Source organism: Diorhabda carinulata, chromosome 7 (genome assembly GCF_026250575.1).
Source record: "Diorhabda carinulata isolate Delta chromosome 7, icDioCari1.1, whole genome shotgun sequence".
Classification (NCBI taxonomy): Eukaryota; Metazoa; Arthropoda; class Insecta; order Coleoptera; family Chrysomelidae; genus Diorhabda; species Diorhabda carinulata.
In genome coordinates this window covers 3,559,027-3,582,266 of record NC_079466.1, presented here as the reverse complement: position 1 = coordinate 3,582,266, position 23,240 = coordinate 3,559,027, and the positions used below count along the sequence as shown (strand labels likewise).

At 32.4% G+C, this 23,240-nt stretch overlaps 1 protein-coding gene across 2 annotated transcripts in view; it reads left to right on the top strand.

Annotated features, from left to right (window-relative positions):
- Window positions 1-2,743: 2,743 nt before the first annotated feature.
- The window catches only part of LOC130896290 (homeotic protein antennapedia-like), a 414,695-nt gene continuing 394,198 nt past the window's right edge, over window positions 2,744-23,240 (top strand). The window contains exon 1 of one of the 2 annotated variants that reach the window (XM_057804282.1): window positions 2,744-3,013. The gene's annotated coding sequence lies outside the window, so the exon portion shown is untranslated. The remainder of the gene's footprint in view (window positions 3,014-23,240) is intronic. The other variant, XM_057804283.1, reaches the window with a different exon arrangement.

Below are 23,240 nucleotides of genomic sequence, written 5' to 3'. Positions count from 1 at the left end.
CAAACCAATATTGGAGATTACCTTTTTTTGCTCCACTGATTCAACTTCTCTAGCCATTCCTAAACGAATTCTTGTCTTATGACATTGGAGCTTAAAGCTCTAATGGTTGCTTGAGTATCAGAATAATATCTCCTGTCTGCGATATCTCCTTACCAAATTGAGCTGACCACATTTTTCGATGGTAAATATTTATTCTGGAAAATAGTTGTTGCATTAAAATTATTTGCTTCTGGGCCCCTGCATTGCTGTTCAAGTCCAAACTGCCGTTTTGGAGCCATTCCTATACCTTCTGTGGGAACTTCTATTCATTTCTGATATGATGCATTATCTCACTTATTTCCACATGTTCGCTTGCAAGTAATTTCTTTTTTGATATTTCGTCCTGAGGTATGTCTCAGGTTTGTTCAAATTCTGGTAAGAATCTCGGCCTATGCCTAATGATTCCTCTAGAGATTATTGGTAAAAAAAAAACAGTTAGATTGGTTCATATCCAACGCCTTAATGAAGTTAATATATCGATCAAACATCATCAATTGTTTAAACAAACCTCAAAGTTGAACCTTACTCAAACGTTTCGATATTTGAATTACTATCTACTCTAGCTGTTACATCATCAGTGAAGCACGGTTTTAACAGGATGGCGTTCCCTCTCATTTTGGTATGATTGTCAGAAAAAATCTTGATAAATATTTTCAGGTCATTTGATGAGACTACGTGGTTTAATTGAATTGCCATAAAAATTTACAGAATTAATTCTCAATGACCTTACAAAGGTAGAAATGCAACAGTCATATCGTACGATTGGTTCAAATAAATGTGTAGTAGATGTTATCAAAGAATATAGTCAAGTATTTTACATAAAAAATTTTATTTTGTAAATATTCCATTACGTCTTTGGTAATTGGAACTTTACAGTTGGTTCCTTTGGAGCGAACTTTAATGGTAGTAATCAAATACTAGGGGTTATTAGCTCTACATTGATAACACTGAATTTTTGACATTGGATCATTGCAAGAAATCTTATATACCTACATCTCCAGATACAATGGAAACCAGAACTGCATGAAGACGATCAATTCCATATACCTGGAATAAGATTTTTTGTTTGTCATCAGTCAGACGACTCAGAACAAATTTGGCATTCCCCCATTTTCCTACCACAAGGACCAGTACGAGATTTCTAGTTCTTGAATAAGTTTTCAAAGAAAAGTCGTTTATTTGAAAGATGCTTTCCAATTTTTCAAATTTACTATTTTTAAAGTTGTTCCTCGTCCTAAGCTGACTATTTTCCACTTTTAAATTGTACCTACCATTTTAAAATCGTCACATTATTATCTCATTATAGTAGCAGACTGGTAAAACGTCTTATTTCAACAAATGCGGATAAGGGACATTCCAGTGTAAATATTTCCAGCATAATTAAATCGTTTCCTTCTATGGTACTTCAACCTGCTGCGTGCCTTGACCTCCCAGATCAGCGATGGGGAAACTTTTTTCCTCGCGTGCCAATTTTTGCCAACGAAATATATGGCGGGCCGAGTTAATCAAGTAGGACCTACGGGTTTTGTGCCCGACGTGTACTGCCTTCACTGCCATTTCATGAGAATGTCATTTCTGATAAAAAGAAAATTGTACTTAACTTTTGTTTGCTGGTCGCGGGCCGGATTTCAACGCTTTGCGGGCCGGAGATGGCCCGCGGGCCGTAGTTTCCCCATACCTGTCCCAGATGTTACTATCTAGAACTGCTCTTTTACAGTTGCGTATCCTAAGAAGACGAATTGCGTTTTCTGTGACTACTGTCTTCTCTGAGGTCTTTCAATTGGCTTACATCCTTAAAAATTGATTTTAAGTACTTTTCTCGGCATTTTCTGTTCATCCATTCGCACTACATGACCATCGCAGTCTTTGTACTCTGACAAATTCCGTGATCTGAAGTTCCTTGTAGGTATTTTTGATATAAGTAACTCATGATTATATCTAGCTCACATTTCTCAGTATTTTTCTTTCAAAAGGATTTGTCTGGATCATAGCAGCAGTTTATAGTACTTACCTTATTTGCCTATTAACCTATTCTTTACTTTGTATTATCCTTTCTATCCTTGGTTAGCTGTACACCCAGGCGTGAGTAATTGTTGTTATAAAAACTTATTAGCTGTATACTTTCATTACACCACGTAAATAAATTCAAGTTATATTTTTTCAAAATCAAATCGTAACAGTGGCTCTTCTAATAACTCATTATTCCGTTGGTACCTCGTAGTATTCATTAACTCTGTATCAATTTTGAGGAAACTTAAAGAAAAATTTTATACCTCAATTATATGAATAAAATAAAATATTTTATGCTCCTCGTAAATATATATATTCATTCTATAAACAACTTTTCAAAAGTTTCACTTGATTCGACCATGTGATTTTAAGTTGGCGCCGAAACACGCGATTGGGAGTTGACCACAGTCACATGGCCTAGTTACGTCATCGTAGCTCAGGCGACGCGTGTCGGAGCGAGAAAGTTAACCTCATAAATCGGGTGCGAACGAGAGAGACGTACATAAAGCATGGTTAGCGGGGAGCGTCAACCATTATCTTGCGTCCCCGTGCGTCTGTTCCGCTTCAACATCGCTAACTGCTTTACGAGTGCGAGAGAAATGACAAAAGTGGTCCGCCCATAAACAGATCCGAGCCCCTTTACTCCTCAGGCCGATCGGGCGGAGCAGTCGAAGAGCTCGTAAACCATTTCTCTAACACTTAACTCACGTATAGCATAGGACAAGTTTGTGTCTCGCGCCTCTATACCGAACTATCAAATGCTATTTCAATAATAACGAATAAAATAGAAAATACGATTCAATATACATAGTTGTTTACAATAACCAGTCACGTGTTACGAGTTCAATTGTTTTAATTTTTTTTTTAATTAAATCTCATTGTAGTGACCGATGGACTTCTTGTTCCGGGCTTCTTCCGGGTCCTTCTGTTAGGTATCCGGCGGACCAACAGCGGAATTCAAAAGGTCAGTGCCTGTTTAATTACTTCCCACTATTAATCTCCTCCCTCCATCAGACAAAATTTATGACCCAATAAATCCAATATTATTTCATGTTTATGCTATTAAATGCTAATTTTATTTATTGAACCATGGCATCCTAATTGAATTAATGTATGTAGTAGGGGCATCATCGACAATTTTATATAATAAACACAAACATTGAACAGGCAAACTAAATAAAACCTAACCTCAACTTATCATGCTTATTATTCAAATAACCTCATATGTTATTTTTGAATAATAACCGATGAAATTGGGAAGTCTAAAATGGTTGTTTCAAATTTCGCGGTTCATCACTATTGTCTATACAGATAGAAACTGGAAATTGTACATTATAAACATAACTCGTGTATATTAGAGTTCAAGTTATCTTTCACATTTTCATGTTACTAAGTGCCTAAATCGCTACTTAAATTGTATAAATTTAGAATATGTTAACCTGATTTTTGTTTTACATATATTCATGATTCTAGTCACACACGATATTTGTCTATTTTTTATTATTATCATTGAATCAATGATAATAATTCAATTCTCAATAGGTGCAATTTATTAAAGTGGGTACACTCAAATATTTATTTTGCTATTACTCAAGAACAAGAATACCATGATTAATACAATTAAATTAGATCGTGTTTATCGTAATTTATCTTCTTTATACTTCTCCTTTATAGACTATAATCTTCTCATAGCTCACTTAATAAAAGGTGTGGGGTATCTAGATATGTATGTCCTGGAAGCAGGTGCAAATATCTCGAATGCAATATCTAACCACTTTGATATAATTTGTATTAAGAAAAAATTTATCAACAAGAATTTGTCGTCGTTTAATAATGTTTATTTCAAACAAAAGATTAATAACGTGACTAAAACTATGAGGGTACCTACACAGTATTTGTCTTGTACTACATTCTATTCGATAATTAAGTATAATAAAGCTTCACCTGTTTCAACTGAAACAACGTATTTCATGTAACAAATTTTCATCTAAAATCACATACGAAAATGAAACCATAAGTACGTTTAAAGAAGCGTCATATACCGTCGGAAAGCGCTTTTATTTCGGGCGATTAAGTACATTTTTACCTATAGAAAGTAAGTAGACTAATTCAATTAGGTTATATTTCAAATCTATTAACTATTTCATACGAGTTTACTTAGTGTGACTAGAAATCGCTATAAAACAATTTATATCGTCGTAATTCTTAAAAGACTGAACAATAGACGTACGTAACAGTCTGCGTTATTTGTACGCATCGTGTTAACACCTCTCTAAAGCGATATAAAGGCTCTTATAGTCGTGTTTTTTCAAAAGATCTCTATAATTTTTTGCTGAGATCGCTTTCATCTGTTTCCACACTTTTTATTAACCAAAATTGTCTTCCATTCTATGATATATTGTAATCCTTTTATCCGTCGCTATTAAAACTAGATGTCATCTACATATTCATATAACATACACCTGTTAATATCATTAGACATTACTCACAGTATATTTATTATAATTTATTACGAAACATATCACAGTTGAAAGAATTTTATAAAGGATGAAAAGTGGTAAAACGTTTTGAAATCTTTCCATCTAAATCTTTAGTACACTTTAGTACGCGTAAAACTTCAGATACTCATATCATAAAATGTAAAGTAGAATATCCTGAGGAATTAACTTATAGTTGTTCTATGCCGATCATTAAAAGGAAATACATATATAAAAAATATAAATTAAAAACCAAATTTAAACAATTGCAAAATTTCTTTTAGCTTTTCGGGTTATATAATACATCTAATTAACTAAGCCGTCTTTTTTCGATAAGGAGTCATTATCAATCTCACAGCAATTATTTTGATTTCATTGTTCACCTCAATAACATATCTAGTTTCCGAAATCATGTCTTCAGCGTTATGAAGTTAAAATATACTTTAATGTTTTCTTGTGGTGAATAATAATATTGTTTTAATCATCATATATTTGGTTACTAGGTGGTCGAAGAGCTCTTGTTTTCACGTTTAGATTTTCTCTCCTCCAATATAATCTCCCATCTCTCTTAAAAACTTCTAACACCAGCTAAACTGAAATTTTTTTCGGAAAGATTCGAGTGAAGCTCATGTTTATATTAAAGTTTTGTACAGTTTGTTTTTTTCGTTGTAACGAATCTATCTGATTAGATTTTCTCCCAGTTGACGTTTTACGTGCCACTTCCATTCTTTCGTTGCTTAAAAAGAACGGGTATTAATGGTTCCTTCTCCTACTCGAGTCATATATGACAACTACAATAAATGAAGTTTTCCTATACATGGTTAAATTGCAATTAAATTCCACAGAAGTATGAAACATAATTTTGTACCAAATTCAATTAAGCAATAACGCTTTTTACTGCCTATTGTTACAAAAAAATTCTGCGTGTTTTCTATATCAACAGAAATGTAAATCTTAACTTAGTTTACAATCCTTACATATTCTCTAACTATTAAGATTACCTAGTTATATTATTTTTATTAAAACTAGAAAACTTTTGTCAAAAATTGAAATAGTTTTTTAATAATTTTGAAACGATAACCAAACATTCTATTTTGAAACCGATAATATTACACATCTTGTTTTAGAAAATTCCTATGACTAATATATGATGTCCAGCAGCAATAGTTTTTGCAATTGCTGTTTTCAATTACGTTTACATAACGCTCATTCTTCGGCTTTTGATATAAAAAGTTTGGTAAAAGCGTTTTCGAAATACTCTTCATTATTTGTCAAAAAAAATTTCATAACGAACTAAATAGGAAATGAAAATCACATGAAGTAATATTTGGAGACTATGTATATTGTTCACTGTTCCAATTTAAGTAGTTTTTCCACCGTGATTCTTGCAGTATACTGTCGGGCGTTGACGTATGGTCTTTTTTCCACTTTTCACTTTGATTTTTATATATTGGTAAGTAAGTTCATGATAAAAATCCACAAAATACAACATCACCTTTTAAGCACGCAAGCAAGTCATCAGCATTGCCCTTGTTTTTTCCTCCATTGAAAACTTGTTTTTAACAAGGCAATCGGTTTTAACAAGAAAAAGAACTGTAGATTGTGACGCTTTGATTATGGTTGTAAATTTACTCTTCAAACTTTTGAACATACCAAGTACCCGTAATAGATTTGAAAAAGGTTTATGTGAACAATTTAGAGCTGATACAAGGATTGAGGATTTCTAGCTTGAACAGGCAGATATACTTTCTGACCAAAATTAGACACACTGGCTCTTCTACTATCGTCATTTAACAATTTCTCTTTGACAATTTTCTTAAACCAACGATGGTATTTCCTTTCTTTCTCCTCCAATAATCTGGACCCAAAGCACCAGGTATATTTCACAGCCTCATTTGCTTCGGCACCAGAAGCTCATAAAGCATGAAATATCGAATATGCTCTTCATCTACCATGTTATGCCGGTACTTTCGTAAAATAAAACATTTCGAAAAAAATCTTAGTTTAAAATTGCTAGTTAATTAGACTCCATAGTTTATGTCACACGTTTGTAGGTTATGTTAATTAAGTTAGCGTCGAGCAGAATTGAAACTGATACTAGAAAACAACATTTCCAGAATTTTTGTTATTATAATTTTTATTTAGATTTATACGATTTATACTCAAGTTTTGAGATATGTGATGTGAATATCTCAAATCTGACCTTACCATCATATGACTTTCGACGTGGATTAAACCAATAGCAGTGTTCAACTCGATTCGACTATTGGTGATGAAATACAATCTTGGATTTCCGTGTTTTGCTAGTTTTCCTAATTCAATCGTTGTCGCACTTCGGTAAAGGAGGAGTTTCGTGACGGTCGTCCATAATCACCTGTGGTACCAGAAAATATCGATGCTGTACATAAACTGATATTGCAAGATCGTCATGTGACATACCGAGACATACGTGGGCATTAGTTTCACTCACATACATTCAATAATGCATGAACTTTTGACTGTCAATGCCTCAGGATTGGACAATCGCTTAAAAGAAAAGCTTTGTAGCGTGCAAAGAAAATGTCGCCAGCGTTCCATTAGATTAACGTAGAACAGTTAATTCTTAATGGTACATCAGCATTTGTTTGCCAGAAGAAAAATCAAGAAACCAATTACCGACGAACAAATCATGCGAGCTCTCACACATAAGTACAAACAAAAACATGTTCTAACAGTCAAAACATCGATGGGTTATCCGCAGTATAACAGAAGAAACGGTTTATGAGTTCAAATTACATGGTTTGGCGGTGCTTCAATCAGAAAGGCTTCGACAATTGGTTCAAACGCATGCAAAAATGTATTAATCTTAACAAAGAATATTTTGAAAAAAATGAATATTTGTTTTTATTTGTCAAAACTTATCTCAAAACTTAACTAGCAACGCTCGTATCATTATCTATAAGTTCCATAGTTGTTCTCATAATTCAACGTATATAAAAAAATTTTCATTTAAAAAGCAACGTTTCGACTATCGCTGTATTGTAGCAACAACTTTCAATTATTTAGCTTATTTAGAGAGCCTCATTGTGTCAATTTCTTTCATGTGCATGTTACAGGTGTTCAAAAATCAAATATTTTATTATAAAAAAAATTTGAGGAGACACGTTGGATATTAAACTACATTCTTATGTGATTGAATATTTGCTTACATCTGGACTAATGGTGAAAAGCTTCAATTAAACTGTTTTTCGTTATTTATGTATCAAATCTATTTCTGCTTCTCTTAGTCCATAATTTTCTATAATACCCTAGGCTTATTCCTTTTTTAAAACATATTTCTAAACTTATTCCTTTTCGGAAGCCACTTAGGATTGATTCAATTAGTGTTAATCTTGTTGTTTTGGTTCCAAAATCTTCTTTGACTTTGTTGTTTTTGCAAATTGGAATAATGTATATTTTTCACTCTTTCGAATGTCACTACCGTAGCTCACTTCAATGACCTTTCACCCAACTGTCGTATTTTAATAGCCATATGAAGAGCTGATAAAAATGATATATAATCAAATAAATTGAAACTATTTTTTTTATACCAGGCCATAAATTGTAGCCGCACAAATTGATTTATTTTGACTATATATTTTGTGAGAAATCAGCTCCACATTCTATTCTCACTTATTTACAAGTTATTACATGTTTTTGCAGCGTTTCCTTTTATTTCTGTTCTTCATCTCTTCTCGACTTTTCATACTTCCTATATCTGCCTATCTATCTACTTCTTGATCTTCCCTCAAAGTTCATGCATACTAGTTGCTCATTATTTTCAACTTCCATTGGTCCGTGGATTTTACCAAATTATTTTTCTTTCATATAATCTTAGTTGTTCTATGAACACATTCTTTACAATAATATATTGATGTTGCTAACCGAAACGAAATTAATTAGATAGAAACAATTTTTTTAAACATTTTTTAATATGTAATTTAGGTACTTCAATGAATGAACTTTTTAACATATTGACTTCTAGATAAGAATATTTCGTACTAATTTTTTTCTGCTCCAAAATTGAATGACAAAAATCAAGGTTTGATATATACTGAGTTGCATCACGCCCTTATTCACATTCCTTACTTCGGCCAAAAGAAAATTTTTCATCACTATATCACTATTCCGATTTTGTTTGTGATTTGAAAGCGAGTTTGTAAATCGATAAAGTGTCTTGGAAATTACAAACGACACTATAAAGAATACTTTATACCTGGAATTATTGCATCTACAACTATAGTATTGATACCTTCAAATCGAATCGCTTCTTTTGGTACATACTAGTTGCGTCCCGCGGTCAACCGGACCTGTAAGGGTCTATACTAGTTGCGTCCAGGTTGACCTCTAAATTAAATGTTGAATGAAATACTTCACATGCATATATAGGGCGGAAAGTGGGAATCTTCTGCAATGTACCATTCAACAAGGTAATTTGCGAATTCCCGAACAGATATCTGATTTGTTAAACAGCTGCAAACTCTTCGGCAAAACAATTACCCATTACTTAATAGAGGCAGTCGGAACAAATTTTCCAAGTATTCACCAGTTTCTTCCACAATTTCGAGAAATGCCCAATAACTTCAAAATCATACCCAATTATGCATAAAAAAAATGATGGCATCAAGTTTTTTGTGATATAAATTTGAGTTTTGAAAGATATTCTTCCACATTTTTCTTCAGTATCAAAAACCAAAAAAACATATTTGATGAAATAGTATTTTGAAAATTATAATTATTTAGTAATTATGTGTTAGATGATTTCCCAGTAAAAATTAATTTGAATTGTATCGGTTCATTAGCGATCTTGTTTTAAGAAAATCAATAACTCATTATTCATAACTTATTGTATTATCAGTAATTTACCAATGAGGGAACAATTTCTCAATGTTTAGTTAAAATAACAGATTTCATCCAGATAAGTGCAAAGTTGCTTGCTTATATGATGTCAAATTTTATGGTACATATTCCAGTTAGAATCATAGAATGAAAGAAAGTAGAACAACCTTTCTTTCTTGAGGTGTACGAGTGTTTTAGTGATCATCGCTATTCAACTTGCACACCGTATCCATGTCAATGTTGCGCTGTGCATATTACCGTGTAAGCAGTCGATTGTTTGTCGGTAAGTAACTCCAGCAAAGTCGATTAAGAGAAAAAAGATTCCCACGAACAGTTAAAATATTATAGATATATATGATATAGATTCACTTTTACATTTACATTTCTTTTTATTTTATTAAATTTCAAAATGAGTAAGTTGCTTTACAGTACTCGATAAAAGCTTTAATTTACTATTGTAGTTAAAGTATATCAGACCAACTATTTTTTGGAACTAGAAATGTTTCCTCTTTAACATGCTGGTCGTGTTACTAGGTTACGAATTTGTAATGTAAATGTGATAGTTCTTCGCTTAAAAATTCATAGTATTTCAACAAAGCAATTACTCTTTGATCTTAAATGTGTTATTTTATATAATGAAATACCACGTGTATCAAATTGAATACACTGTGGTCAAAAAGACGTGAATTGTTAAACGTTATAACTTTAAATTCTCCGACAGGAGACTCTTCCTCAGAAAGTTATATTCGGCGTCAGCTATAGTATATAAATAACTGGCACTCAGATGGGGTGAACAATTGATATTAAATTGGACGCCACCAGCTTTTTAACGAACGACGTTAACAATTAATAAAAAAAGGCGGAAAAGCTGGAAATAACTCATGAAATAAATTAAATATAAAAATTGAATAATCTAAAACTATCCCCGGATACGATTATCCAAATTAATATTTATTGCTAAGAACAATAAAAAAACAACAAATAAATTTATTGAAAAAATAATAAACACAACATGTATTGAAGATATGGCTGGGATTTATCTATCAAAATCCGAGATGGTTGCAGCCCACAACTGGATTCCGATTTGTTGGAGTGAGTTGAATTTGTAGTCTGGTGGTTGGATCCTTTTGGTCGAAGCTCCCAATCTGGCAGGTGTAGAACCGTGGGGAAAAAATAAAAAGAGAAAGGAAATGGAAATAGCGATGGAAATTGTTGAAGAAGGAAGGAGTACGAAGAACATTAAAAAAACTGAATTTATATTTTTTTATAATATAAGTTCTATTCTATTCGTTCTGTTCCCCAAATATGGAAACTATCATACCAAATTTGCTTAAAACAAAAGGAAATCCACAAAGATAACTGGAATTTTTGTGAGCACAATGACTTACCAGCGAATATAAAGAATAAAATCATCACAAATTTACTAAAATTTACTTTGATTTGAAATGTAAATAGACGAGGAAGAATTCGAATCAATTTCCAGGTTTTATTCAATTTTTCGAATGTAGTGGGATGTCGTGGGCTTCCAAACAAAGGAATATTTAAAATCGTAACATTTTTGATATCATATTTGTTGTTTTCTTTCAGTTCTTCAGCTTCTCCATCTATATCGTCAGAAATTCTGTATAACCGCAACTGCGGAAGTAGGAACTAAAATAAATCCCTCCAAACTCAACTAGTTTTGCATAGAAAAAATGAATTTTTATTCAAATTTGAGAACTATGATCAATATAAACATTTGTTTTCTGAATTTGCCAAAAATGTTCAGGTGACGACACAAGAGATTCGTTTACAGAGGGATAGTAGCTGTTCACTACGAAAAATTTAACTCAAGATCTTAAACAATTTCTAATGAGGCGTGGTTTGTAATTTATCGTTAAATGGATAGATCTTTTTTCAAATGATGTATAACCTTCGAAAAATTACCATTACTCGTTTTTACTAACTTACGTACCAAGGGTAGCTAATTTATTATATCTAAAAACAAGTGGTGATTAAGTGATTATAATTTTTTTACCTAATTAAGTTTTCATCTAACCAATGAAAACCACAATTGAAGTATACCTCAACGAAACCATTTGGAATAGAAAACGTAGCTATAAAAGAAACAATAACCACAGAATCCTCTTGATAAGGTTTTACATAGGCCGAAGCTAAAAAATTGTGGCGATATTAGTAATAAAAATAGTATCTAGAGATATTTAATGAAACAAATATGCTATCTTCTAAATCTTTTCTGCATAGAGAAGAATCATTGTCACTGTTAAGAGAAGTGTTTGCGAATATTAGAACGCTTTTTCAAAGAAACGATATGTACTAACTTAGTTCGAGAACTACGTATTGGATTCTCCAAAAAGTACATTTGCCTTTCAACAATACTCAACGCAGTCTAGGCTACCAACATCTTATTGGGTAAGGTAGAACTTTTGTAGTAATAGTCGGTAGTTAGTACCAACTATCTCCAATCTAAATATATTTATTAGGAAACAGTAATTATTACTATTTTCTTTATTTGCAGTAGGTGGTTACTGCCTTGGAATTTTTGGAATCGTTGGTGACATTCATACTGTTTACACTACCACTACACCTATACTCACAATTACACTGTCTGACGTGCCTTTCAATAACCAAGTAATTACCAATAACCAATCATTTTCAGTGACCGTAAAAACAGTTTTTACAGTTCACCTTCACTCTTTGAAGACGATAACTTCGTTATCGAAATGCGCGTAAGACAGTGTAATTGTGAGTGTTGGTGTTGTGGTAGTGTAAACAGTGTGTTCAGTAGGTCGTATCTACCACTAAGGTAATTAGCGACAAGATTATAAATGAGCTAGAGGCTTTTTAATAGTTAATATCATTTAAATATTTCGAAAGATTTTGCTTTCCACTATACTTTTTTTAGTTTGCCTTGAAAATGAGAAAGTTTCGAAACAAACAAAAATTAATCGTTTTTGTTGACTCTATCGCTCAAATATATGAACATTATAAAAATTATTTTATATGTCAATTAAAAACAGCAAAGAAACGTTACTAATTTCAACCAAATTCTATGCCAATAATCTTAAGTACGTAATCGTAATCAGGTTAAATTGTTTGAGCCGTTTTTGAATTATAATGAAGAAGCGATATCAAAATTTGACACCATATTTAAAGTAATGCACAAAATTATTGAAACGTACAACGTTTATTATTATGGCTCCTTTATTGGATGAGAAAAGATAGAAATTCTAATGATGGTAGCTTACGGGGTTACTTTGAAGTCGTGAAGAAGCATGTGCCTTATTTAAGAAAAACCTCCAATTACTAGAAGCACAGTAAGCAGAGTTGTTTCAAAGTTTAATGAAGTTTGAGGGATGACTCAAAAACTGGGAGACTAGAAATAAGAGACGATGCAACAAAATATTTTTCACTCGTTTGTAGTGAGGTTAATAAAAGAGAAAAAGTTCAAACATTGTTTTGGGATGAACCGGACGGATTTTTAACAGCAAAGCAGTATTTGGATCCAAATAATAAGGAAAACTTGTATTTCCGAAGCTGGTTTCTGGATTCTCATTTTGGATGAAGATAGATTGGAAAACATGAATCTTTCCTGTGGGAACATTTCAAAAGTATAACCCCGCAGATTATCAACAACTGTAAGAAATAGCTTTGGTTTAATAGACTGTTAATTTCATTCAACACTTGAATTATTTATTATAAGTAATGCAGAAAACAAGCGTTATCAAATAATGTGGAAAACCGAGATTCGTATTTAAAAAAATACTGATAACGATTGAAGATTTATTTTTTTTATTTATGTCTGAAGACGCGAAATATTATAACCGTTTTCATCATGTATATTCCAAAATAAGGTAGGTTCATTTATATCGATTAATTTTGGTCTATATATTTGGTTGACTTGGCGTATGCAAAGACCTTCTATAGACACGTATTTATAAAACATTTGTTAGACTTAAGAAATAATGGAATAAATTTGATTTTTTTCCGGAATATCAACATAAAAAATGTATCGGACGACGTGGGTAGAAACTAACTGTTACACATCTGTATACAAATTGCAAAAGAATAAATTTTGAGGTTCGTTTCTTTACCGACAATAGTTTTTTCGAGGTCAAAAATTGGTATATTATTTGAGAAGATATAAGGATTTCTAAGAATATGAAAATAGTACCGATTGACCTTCTTAAAAAATGAAAAAAGGACATTCTCGATTCATATTTTAAAATTTTTGTCATCTACCTGCTGTAACATGAGTTATGTATTCACATTGTTTGTCATTAGAAGCGCTTCAGAACCCCCAAAGACGATAGACTTTTTATCGACCGATAGTTTAATCAGTATGTATAAAAGTAAGCACATTACACCGATTTGGTAGCGGCTAACAAATAATACATACTAATACTGATTAACTGTTATATAAAACTATCGGTATACGAAAGGTTTGTAGGGACTCCAGCTTTGGTGCAAAATTTCTCAGTTTAATTATGTAGTGATCCAAGACATTCATAATTATTGAGAAACTTCTGTATAAATTAAACGTGGAAACACTTTAATACCGTACATAAAAATTTTACATATATAGCTGCGTTCCGTTCACAACTTCTTTTATGTCATCATCGCTATTCTTTCTGTCAAACATCTCCTCAATAATTGAAAATTTTTTATTTTTTAAGAAGTATAGGATTTTATTTTGAAAAAAACTACAAGAAGCAGTTACAATGAACTGTTCACCGAAGGCGCCTTTCAATTTGGCCATTGTTTCGCGTGCTGTGTGATATGTGACACTGTCTTTTTAAAACTACATGTCAGGCATGTCCAATTCTTCCATTCTGAGCAAAAAAATCGTCAATCATCACATGGTAGCGCTCGCCATTCACAGTAACGTTCCGGCCTTCGTTGCTTTTGAAGAAGTACGGCCCGATGATGCCACCAGCTCATAATCCACGCCAAACAATGACTTTTTCGGGATGAATTGGTAGCTCTTGCAACGTTTATGGCTAAACTTCACTTTAGATGCGGCAATTTTGCTTGTTGACGTTCAATTCAACCAGGAATGAGCTTCGTCGCTGAACACAATTTTTCGATAAAAAAGTAGATCTCACTCCAACTATCCCAGCGCTTATTCACTAAATGTTCATGGGAGATGCAATTCTTGCACCAGCAAGGTAAGGTTTTACATCCAAATCCTTTCGGCGGCGGCGAATCGACATTTCACGATCATCAGAAACACTGGCGGATACAGCCGCAATAATTTCTTCGCTCCTCGCTGTACGTTTGCGTGTTAGTGGTTTAATGTCCAATAGTGTAAACTGGGTACGAAATTTAGTCACAAGTTTCCGAATAGCGTTGCAAGCGTTGATCGTTCGTAAGTCGATTCGTGATTAAATTATAGAAAAAACTGAACAAGTTTGACAATGACACAAGACAAGATTCACGCGTGATCTGTCAAAAACAGTGTTGCCAAAAAGATACCAGCAAAAAAATCACTCTTTATTTAATATAAATATATAAAATACAATGTTAGAAGATAAGTAAAGCCACTACTGGAGCGGAAGTGAAGATTCGTCGTTAGAGGATAAATGATTGTTAACAACTTTAATGTAGTTCTTATAAATATGATGTTTTTTTGAGAGTTTTGGGCTGATATACAGAGCAAACAATGATTATGTGATTATTTGGAAGAAAATGAATTCATTATAACACATATTTGAGTATTTTCAGTTTATTTTCAAGACAGTTCCAACAACTACCAAGTTTGCGTTTTCGACCACGACCCTCTTATCCTTATTACCTCCAATAAAAGTTGTTGAGTGGTTAAGAATCTTAATACAGATAGATGTAGATTGTTTGGGAAGTTTTTTTGGCTATTCAGCCACTCTGCACGTATACCTAGAAGATATTTTGTATAGGACTCTACAACTCATTACTCTGCTTCCAAAATACTTAGCCTCCTCTCATAATAGACTATTTTTCTGGGTTCTTCCTCTTCCCACTTCTCAAGATGTGTTAGTATTACTCCTTCAAGGTACTTATGACTTTTAGTAAAATGGGCAGATATAGGTAACACCAATTATAAGCGTTCAAGGCACTTACTTACAGTCTATTCACGATGTAATAAACTGACAGGGTAGTTGATTCCTGCAAAAATCTTTTTTTGCTAAATTGATTATTCAATATGGGATAGAATACCTAGCTACCAATTGATACCACTAAATAAAAAATTAGATAACCCAATATGTAAATACTACAGAGCAATATGCATATTATACTTATCGATTTGACAGCTGCATTCGAAGCAATAGAAATAAAACTGTTATGGGATATTATAAGGAAAATAGGTATCAGTAAAAACATAACAGAGCTAAAAAAATCAATGTAAGTAAGAGGAAAAGTTCAAATAGACGGAGAACGTCGACGAAGCTAAGATTTAGAGGTTTTACGATAGACAAAAACAAGGAGATAGTCCTAGTCCGAGATGATAAAAACAATAGAAGAATTAAAACAAACATCTCAATACTTTGATGCACGAAAGGGCAAAAAGAGCTCAAGAAGAAGATTATTCAATGTATATCGTTCTAGGGGGAAACCATTTTCGAAGGATTATATCTCTGTTATGTTCCATTAAAGCACGCCTATTTTTAATCTGTTTTCCAAATGTATCAAAGGTTCTGGTAAATGAGTTACCTGTGAAATTTTTTCACAATGATCGATTTGGTTTGAAATTTTCAGAAGAATCTTCATGAAGTTTCTAAGAAATGATTGATTTGGAAACTCAGTTTCAATGTATTTTCCTCATATTTTCGCTATAATCAGGATACCACACCATACATTATTAGACCAATAATCCAGAAGAGGAATTAGAATGGCGGGCCAGACGTAGTGCATATAGAGTATCATTAAACGAAATTTGGAATATCTCGACCGGTAACACGTACCACCAAAAAAAAAACCATACATTCAACCTAGTAAGCACAGACAAAATCATGGGTAGGATAAATGTTGACAAATAACTAGATTAAGAATCTGCAAGAGTCAAATTAAAATATGTTTTGATGTTATTATGATTTTATATCTTATGGTGAATTACTTTTGTCAAATGAATCACTAATTGTTTCACTGTGACTACATTAATAGTATTACTGAATAAAATACGTAAGGAATAAGGAAAGTGTGCGTGCTTGTTGCATCACTGCTTTATATGTACCTAAATGTCAGATGGAATACCTAAATAAACATGTTCACTATCATCTCAATAATTGAGTGGTTGAAAATTTATAAATGAACGTACATACTTCTTGTAAAAACGAACTACAGATACTATTTTTTCATAGCTTTTAAACAAAACATCCCCTGACAACAATATGTCCGTCAATCCAAATCTTTCTCGTTTGAAGCCTCATATTCATAAATAAAAAGCCAAACCATTGTTAAAAGTGTATAGTTTTTATCTATTAGTCCTTTATATCATATGTAATTTAGCTAATGATTCATATCGTTTTGACTTGTGGATTCGACGATATATCTATATCTATAGCCGAGTTTATTCGTAATTCGCAAAAAAATTCTAATATGGTATATAGGTAGATTTGGAAATCGAGATCTAATCCGCTTTTTGAATAAATCCAAACTATACTTCAATCATATCTAAATCATCATATAATTTGTGATTGATTTTCTTTTTCTCCTTATGCCTTCTTCGGCTTCAGATTGAGTCTCCATGTTCTCTTCCATGTTGTTGTTTATCATTACTGGTTTTTGCTTGCATGCTTTATCTGAAACACCCAATTCTATATTGCATATAATTATTACTGAAATAGTTATATAATTATTTATTTGGTATAATATTGTTGATTCATTGACTTTGTCAATTCTGCGTCTATCTTCTCGTCTTCTATGATGGATGTTACTTGATATGACGATACTGCTCCTCTAAAATATTTCTATTTAATCTCTTCAGTTTCTTATATTATTTAATTTTCACTACTTTTAATACTATTGTTTGCATTTCCATCTTTTCTAAGCATACCCACACCTCCTCTCTATTTGCATACATTATCTAAAATCACACTTAGATGAATTACATTCAAAATATATCACCAGGTATATTTATGTTGTTATACATCAAACTGACTGATTTTAATTAATTAATTATTCTTATTAGTACTATATTATCTAATAAACAATGTTAAACCTGAAACTATTTTTAAAAATAGTTAATTATGTAGTAATGCATAACGGGCTAATCAAACCCTGTGAATTCGCCTTTTTTGGCTTGACTACTTTTTGGTATTAACTTTACGACACTACTGTTTGACGCTTATGACGTTCTCTGTCTTTTTCTAACTCGCTGAACGTCTGTCACGACTTGGCTGAGGTCGTAGAGATTAACTTTATGTGACGTGGTGTATTACACACTTCCAGTGGATTTTATGAGGGATAAATGCAGACTATTACTTCAACGCTGTTATTTTATGAGATCTAGATATTGCACTGATTTCTTAACGACCTGCCACCTGTTTGTATTCAATGGGGTTAGAACTTAATAGTTATATAAGTGCACACTTTATTGTTTTAATACAGCGCAATTACTCGGAAAAATTATGAATGTTTTTTTTTTCAATATTTCGTATTATGACAATATTTGCAAGAAAATACGTTGGTAGTTTTCACTTTGGTGAAACTAGAAAATTTTATTATCAATTCAAATAAATGTTTATGCCGAATTTCAAGGATTTCACTCTGAATAGAAGCTCGCTGGAATTCCAGTATTCTGTAAAAAATTGATGGATCCATCTTTATAAACAGGCTTCAAATTGAAATTCAACAGGGGTGATATTGTTCAGTATTTTTTTTAAGTGTTATTATACCCACCTAAATACAACCTTTTGTATTTTACTGGGCTTTTAATTCATTTGGAAAGTTCTATATGTTCCATAAGGTTTACTAAACCATTTGCATTTTTCTTGGAATTAAATGCAATAAAATTATTATATTGTGAAAAAAGTACTTCATGTTTCATTATAATCTCTTTATGTGAATATGTCAAATCTGACATAGTCATCATGAAATTTAACGTTTTTAATGGCAAAGTACTCATAACGTATTGTTGTACAAGTACTATATGAATTGTTTACCGATACTTGAAATAATCATCTAGGTCAAAATATGCAATTGAATCGCGAACATTTACGTGCGATAATTTTCTATGATTTTTGACGTGAATTAAATAAACAGCAGTGTGCCGATCAATTCGCTCCTACTTTTGGTGATGAAAGACCATCTCGATCCACAGTGATTCACTGATTTTCCGAATTCATTTTTTTATGTAAAAAGAAAGCAAAAGGAGTTCGAGCCCTTTTCCTCTCGAGTAATTCAAGTAGTGTCTACCGTGTGGAGATGACTGTGGATATTGATCTTGAACTTCTGTAGGTTATAGTGCTCGGGTAGCCGATTCTAGGCGTCTGCAGGCGAACTCGGTGCTCATGAGCCACGTCTGTCTGTCGATCGGGTTTGTAGTTTTGTCGAGTACATCATTGATATACAGGAAAAAAAGAGTGGGTGACAAGAATTATCCCTGGGGAACACCAGAGATGACCTCAAATATTTATGAGGCTTGTCCATCGATAGCGACTTGGAAGGATAGGTTTTTGAGGATACACAGCTAGAGGATAAGTGAGAAGGTCCCCGGTTGATCTATATTTACGGAAGCAGTATTGTTGGTCGCTGAAGATGTTACTAGACTCTAGATATCTCAAGATTTGCTAGTTAACGACTTTTTCATGACCTTGGCAATGACTGGGAGTAACGCAATCGGAAACCGTCTTTTTCCCTTTTTTTGGTATGGGTAAATCGTGGTCGCACTTCTCTACAGGATAAATTTAGTGGTCGTCCAAAATGTTGTGCTGTGTTTCTGAAACTAGTGTGTATAAAATAATTGAAACAAGAGATAAAACAATCGATATTGATACTTCGGAGGCTTTGACTAAAGGAATGAAGCAAATTTAATGACAAAAGCACACAGCTTACTAGTCGTGAATTTTTTATTAATAAGGAATAACAACTGTTAAGAAAATTGTTTTCTCTTTCCAGTCTGACGAAAATCTGTCGAAAAAGATCTAGACGTGCTTTGTTTCTAGTTTGATGAGAAAGAGGAACAGTACTCTATTGGAAATTTATCTGAAAGAAATAGTAGAGTTTTGAGAAGGGAGTAGACAAATATATTATACAGATGAAACTTGGTTGAGTGAAGGACATACTAAAACAAACATTTCGAAGGATATAAATATTTAAAGAAAACATCACGTCTTGAAGAAATTTTAAAAACTAGATCTGGAAAAGAAATATACCTTTAAGAACACATGTTGGTAGTAACTTAGGATTTGTTAAGATAGGTTTAAAAAATGTTGATTAGCATGTGGAAATCGATGTGGAACATTATAAAAAAAGCTTTTATCTCTTAAAAATCGAGCTACCACCTGTTATATGGATAGCACTCTAGCACTCCATACCACAACCGATATGTAGAACCGCCCTACAGAGAAAAGCTCAAATTGCAGATTGGCTTGCAAATAAAAATATCAAATTCAATAAACTAATTTTGAAAATCGAATTACTAAACTTAGAACGATGGCCCTAGATAAATATACGAAATATGTATGGGTTGAACTGGCATGAGAACAAGACGTAATTCAACTTCGATTGTTATCCTACCACTAGAGCTTAAATGGGCTCCAATAAAAATTAATTAGCGAGGAACAATGTTACTTTCGATTTAAATGTTTGGTGGTGCCCGTAACAGTTTAACCTTACAAGCGTGAATAAAATCTATCGAATATACTCGTATATTAAAATAAGAGCGGATTAGGTACGTGGAATCTTGATAATTGAATCGAAATTACCATCGAACCCGTAGTTATAGATCTAAGCGTAGACACTACTGCTAAATCTGAAAATGAAATAGAATACTAACATTAAAATGAAGGTAACTTGTATCTGCTAACATTTTCATATTTTATAGAAAAAGCATCAAATTATTTTTAACTATCTTTTAACTATTGCTACTTTCACCTCAAAAGGCTATCACAGTTTAACAGGGATATTATATACAGAGGTGGATTTACCAGCAAGCTCAATAGGCTGTAGCCTGTAGCACCAGATTTCAAGAGGCGGCAAATTTCGTTTTCATTGGTCAAAAAATCTAATTTTGGTTTATAAAATTGGAGAAAAATATTGTTCAAACCAAGAGGAAAAGGAAATAAAGCAGCCGTTAAAGATTCCTGTGAGTGATTACTTTAGAGTTAATACATTGTCATAGATAGACTCATACCCCAGTTGTTACCATCGGTTCTACCGATTGGTGCCCTGGATAATATGTATTAAAATGATTAGTTCAAAGCTATTTTCAACCTGTGAGAATTTTGATACAATTAAGTCCTGGATCATTACTTAGTCTGTCTTCGGTCCTGTGTGAAGACAATTTGGAAAACATTTATTCATACTTTCATATAACACTTTGTATTGCTACGGATACACCTAGGGTTGCCAGATCGCCAAACCGTATAGCCGGGACAAACCATCCAGTTTAGCCCGACATTTTGGTAAAAAGGCCAGACACCCCAGAATTGTGTGTCTCAGTATTAATAGATAAAACAAAATAATTGTGTTGAAAATCAAGTTTTTCTTATTATTACTATAAATCTAGTTAAATTTTAATGAAATATAAATAAATTCGAATGCCAAATCAGTCTAAATATCTTATTATTAATATTTCATTCAAAATTAAAATCTAGATAAACATTTATCAATTTTTTTAATATCAATTTTTAATGAAATGCAATTGCATAAATGTGTCTTATTTATTTGCTGCTACTTTCCAAAACAAAATAAAAAACAATCTAATCCAAACAAACTTCTTCTATTTAAGTTAAACATTGAAAATAATTATTTAATTTTTTATTGGCAGAAGCCTGCAACTGTAAAAATCCTTACCCGTCAAATGTTTTAAATCAAAGTATATAACCAAAATTTTAGCTACAGTGTCAACATCTTTTGTGTTCTTTTGATCTATCAAGGAAAAAACTTTTTCAACGTTTGTGTTATGTCCTAGGATAGAAAAGTGATACTGACCAAGAATTCTGAAAAGCAATATTGACTACTCATCGATTTAAAACAGACTTCTTGTGTGGAAACTAGGGTTTTGCATTTGATCAAAATATTTACAGGACTACCAACGGCTGGAGTGACCGACAGTCGACTCGACCACGCTCGGCGCTCGTTCGTTTGTGAAATATAAAAAGCCTAACAAAAACGGGACACCATGAGCTTTAGCCGTACATGCAATCGGAAAGCCTAACTATGAGTCGCTTTATCCGGACGCCTGGCAACGCTAGATACACCAGCAACAAATTATTCGAATGAGAAAAGCTTTTCTTACTTGGAAGGATCCCACAGGTTACCTTTTTATTAACCAATTGTATCATAAATATTTATATGACTAAAGAGATATTATGGGGTTTAAAATATAATTTGGAGTACACATTTCGGTGACCGATCTATGTTTTATAAACGTTTATTCTATCTGATTCCCAACATTTCATAAAACTACGTTATTATTGCTTTTAAGGAACTTCAGGGCAAATCGTTTAAGTCATTTAATAGGTTTACAAGTACCGTTTTTCGCCTCGTTTATAAATAGGATCTGCTTTCTGTTTAAGCGATCTTAAGAAGTCTTAATCACATAATACAACTATTCTTATAACCTTCATAAGATTCGATGGGAATAAACAAATTAGCGTAGTTATTGAAGCTCGTAAATTGATTATTCAAAACATCGTAGCGACTGGTAAGTATTAGCATCATGGTCATGAAGATCAACTGCTCAATCGTCTGGAATATATTAATAATATGCCAGTTGCTAAAGTTTCAGTAAACATCAATATTTATGGATTAGCTTTGACTAAAACAATAACTTTCGCCCATGTTATGTATATGTATATTTTCGAACAACCATTATTCATACCGATTGGATTTTATGAATATGGAAAACCTTGTTCTGCATTCATATTTACATTCTGTAGTTTAAGAGGCACAGAAGATAATAGAAAATAGTTTAACACATAAATTAGGTGTTTCAATTACTCATATAAGTCTCATTTGAGTCTCCTTACCGCTTTGTTTCATGAGAAAATAACTGAAATCAGGAAATCAAAATAATGTATGGTTGGTGTTTTCATGCATGATTTATAAATAATACAAGACAACAACACTGTTTAACTAATTTGTAAAGTGTTTTATCAAATCACAGAAAATATTACATGACACAAATATGATCTTGCTTGGGTCGTTGCCGTTGACAAAGGATTATTCATTTTTTTACTTGTTCAGAACCATTTTCTGGAAATTTTCCATTGATGCTGATGAGAGTCATTAACGGCATAAAAATATTAATTTTCTTGTTTGGCAGAATTATAGGAATAGTTGAAGTTGCTTACATTCAATGGAGGGTAGTCTTTTATTGGAATAAAGGTTTCACAATGAAGTGGATTTTGTTGGTAAATTTTGGTAAAATACTTGTCGTCTTTCTGTCTTTAACATCATTTCAGGATTAATAATATTTTCATTCATATTATTATATTATTCACCTTACATGCACCATTAAACATCTTTCAATGTTTCAAATTCTTTCAAATGATAAGTAAAAAGTAATTTCATTCTTCACTAATACAATTACTCAGTGATGACTTATGAGTATAACAAAATAGTTTTATAGTTGTTTTATAGTATATAATTGTTCTTTTATGAATGTTTTGACCACCTCAATAAAACGGTCGATTAAAATGGTCCTATTTAGAGGAG